This window comes from Mustela putorius, unplaced genomic scaffold (assembly GCF_011764305.1).
Source record: "Mustela putorius furo isolate JIRA1106 unplaced genomic scaffold, ASM1176430v1.1 tig00001363_pilon_pilon_pilon, whole genome shotgun sequence".
NCBI classification, from domain to species: domain Eukaryota; kingdom Metazoa; phylum Chordata; class Mammalia; order Carnivora; family Mustelidae; genus Mustela; species Mustela putorius.
Genome location: NW_025421715.1, coordinates 159170 through 163074, shown reverse-complemented (window position 1 = coordinate 163074; position 3905 = coordinate 159170).

Here is a 3905-nt window from a genome sequence, read left to right as displayed (position 1 = left end):
CCTTTTTCGAGCCCGGCTAGAACCTTGAGAATTGTCATTCAACTCTAGATCTGACATATTACCGATGTCTGTATTGATTAGGTCCCTAGCCTTCGGTACTGCCTCTTGTTCTTTTTTTTGTGTTGAATTTTTACGTCTTGTCATTTTGTCCAGATAAGAGTAAATGAAGGGGCAAGTAAAATACTAAAAGGGTGGCAACAACCCCAGGAAAATATGCTTTAACCAAATTAGAAGAGATCCAAAATCGTGAGTGGGGAGAAAAGGGATAAAAAGAGGTTCAAAAAGGAAGAAAGAAAAAAAAAAAAAAAAAAAAGAAAAAAAAAAAAAAAGTAAAGAAAATTTTTTAAAAAAAGAAAACACCTAAGAAAAATTTAAAAAAGAAAAAATATATATATTAGATAAACTAGTAAAAAATCGTTAAAAAAGAAAAGGTAACAGTTAAAAAAAATTTTACCCGAAGGCGAGAAGAAAAAAAAAAAAAAAAAAAGAAAAAAAAAAATTAAATTAACTGCAAGACTAAAGAAATCACAGGAAAAAAGCCATGAGTTCCGTGCTTGGCTTTCTCCTCCTCTGGAATTCTGCTGCTCTCCTTGGTATTGAAACCGCTCTCCTTGGTAGGTGAACTTGGTCTCGGCTGGATTTCTTGTTGATCTTCTGGGGGAGGGGCCTGTTGTAGTGATTTTCAAGTGTCTTTGCCCCAGGGGGAATTACACCGCCCTTACCCGGGGCCGTGGTGAGTAATCCGCTCCGGTTTGCTTTCAGGAGCTTTCGTTCCCTGAGCGCTTTCCGTAGAGTTCCGGAGGACAGGAATACAAATGGTGGCCTCCTGGTCTCGGGCCGGGAGGAGCCGAGAGCCCAGGGCCCCACTCCTCAGTGCGCCCTCAGAGAACAGCGCCCAGTTACTCCCGTCTGCCTGACCTCCGGCCGCGCTCCGAGCTCACCGAGCCTGTGACCGGTTCAAGGTAACACCGAGCTGTGAGCTTACTGTCGGCTCTGTCTCTGCAGCCGGCTTTCCCTTTCTAATACCCGCAAGCTCTGCGACACTCAGACACCCCCGATCCTTCTATGACCCTGTGGGACCTGAGGCCACGCTGACCCCGCGTGGGCTTTGCCCCGGTTTAGCCTCTGGAGCGATGTCCCTCAGCGGAACAGACTTTTAAAAGTCCTGATTTTGTGCGCGGTTGCTCCGCCGCTTGCCGGGAGCCGGCCCCTCCCCCCGGGGTCTATCTTCCCGTCGCTTTGGATTCACTTCTCCGCCGGTCCTACCTTTTAGAAAGTGGTTGATTTTCTGTTTCCAGAATTGCTGTTCTTCTTCTCTTCGATCTGCCGATGGGTTTTCAGGTGTTTGCAATCTTTAGATAAGCTATCTAGCTGATCTCTGGCTAGCTGAAGCAGTCTCAGCTTGCTACTTCTCCGCCATCTTGACTCCTCGAGATAATCACTTTATTGAGGCGGTCTGGAACAAAACCCACAAGACCTCTGAAGTTTATCTCTACTGTACTATATACATAAAAGTTGCTAAGAGAGTAGATCTTAAAATTCCTTACCATACATGCATAAAAAACAGTGGAAACTATATGAGATAGTAGATGTATTAACATTTTTATGTAGATTATATTGCAATACAGATGTATGCCAATTTATCAAATTGTACAAAATTTACACAATGTTAAAAGTTTGCAATGTTATAAGAAACCATTTCTTATATTTACAAATTATAATATGTCGATTATTTTTCAATAAAGCTGGAAAAAACTTTTTGTAGAATTAATCTATTTTTTAAAAAAGGAAGTAAGGAAGTAGAAACTGCAACTAACTCTGAAATAATAGAATACAAAAATCCATTTTAGTTATATACACTGTGACAAAAACTATTAGTTAGTTTACAATGAAGGAGTACTTATGAAGCATGAAGGGTGGTCTATAAATAAGGCTGAAAGAGCTCAGTTTTAAGGTTTAAATTTAAAATCTTCTTTTGAAATACTAAACTCACCACCCATTTTTCCAAACATAAATGTCTTAACTGCATGAATTTATTTCATACAACTCTATAATCTAGTTTCATAAGAAAGCAGCATGCAAATCTTGAATAAGACAGACTTGCTTAGGTTTCTTTATGTTCAACAGTAAAGGATACTTCCCTAAAAAGAAGAAAAAAAATCAGCATATTTATTATGATAATTATTATTCATAATGAGATTCATATTGAATTAGGGAATATATATCCTCAGAGGGGGTAAAGTAAAATGAAATTTATTTTGGTAAATGTGTCTATGAAGAGTCAATACAATGCATCAATATAAATGAATATTATCATTTTGAACAATTTAATTACTATTATTAGAATTATTATAAGTATAAAAATAGCTATCATTTTAGCATGGAATATGAGACTCTCATGCTCCATGCTTCATTACATCCACACAACAACTCTGCATAATAAGTATTATCATCACCATTTCATGGGTGAAACAACTGAGGCTAACACATTTAGATAACTGGTTTATGATTACATGGCTAGTAAAGATGCATCACACTAATTTAGGCTTTATGATTTCAGAATTGTACTCTTTCCACTACACATTCTATTACTCTGTAAATACTTGGCTTGTTCTCATTTAGTTCTTTAATTTTATTCATGTGGTGATGGCTTAAAGCTTCATTTAAAGGAAGCTTAAAAAATTCATTTTAACCAAAAGCTCCCAAGAATTAAAAATGTCATGGATCTAATGTAGACATGGATATCATTAGTTAATGGGTAACTATATATTTTCCACTCTAGTGAGATAACAATCAGAGTATTTTTCTAAGTTTTAGTCTCTGAGTGTTCAAAAGGACTTTGTTAAAATAGAAATATTTAGACAAAGGTGATCAAAAGTCTGGATCAGGTCACCTTAAGATAAATACTAGGAAACTGAGGAAACAAATGGAGATTTGAACACTGAGCTATGATATAATGAATGGTTTAAAGTATTTAGTAGAGCATAGAAAAGCCCTTTAAAGCCTGGTCTTAGCCTAGCATTGCAGCTTCTGGGATATCTGTCTATCTATCATCTACCTATCTATCTATCTATCTATCTAGATATAAATTTGAAAACTTTTTTAACTAAAAGATTTTGAGAAATAGAACATAATTAGCACCATAGAAGATCTGTTTATGATAACAACCTAGCCCCTCCTCCCAGTTTGTTAATATTCTCTCTTATTTAATGTAACATTGTGCAAATATATACCACTACTGATCTGCCGTTATGAATGAAATAACTATAATCATCTGTTTGCATATCCTGGTGAAAATATTCATTTAGTTCTAGGAATATTCATTGTATTTCTAGGAATGGACCAAATTTTTTTTTAATTTTTAAGTTTTCTAAATATTGTCCAACTTACCTCATATGTTTTTATTATGTGCACTGTCATTCCTTCACATTCTTGCAAGACATTTTCACTGTTGCCCAATATGGTAAGTGTGTAATAGTATGTCATTCTAGGTTTTAATTTATTTTTAATTTAATTTAATTTAATTCCAGATTAATAATAAAGATAAACAGTTTTTATATATGAGTGGCCATTTGGATTACCCTTTCTGTAAAGTACATGCTCAAATCTTTTGATATCTTAACATTGTGTCATACTGACTTCTTTAATAGTAGATTTTCTGAATGAACTTTTAGCTGTGTAGGTCTTCTCTATTTTATTTTGAACTTGTTTTCATTTCAAAATCTTTATATTTATTTTCATAATCTGCTTTTATTTTGCTTTGTCTATTATCTATCTATCTATCTATCTATCTATTTATTTATTTATTTGCAAGCAAGAGAGAGCGAGCAAGTGAGAGCGCAGGGAGGGATAGAAAAAGAAGGGAAAAGAATCTTAAGCAGGCTCCAGGCTCAGCACAGAGCCCA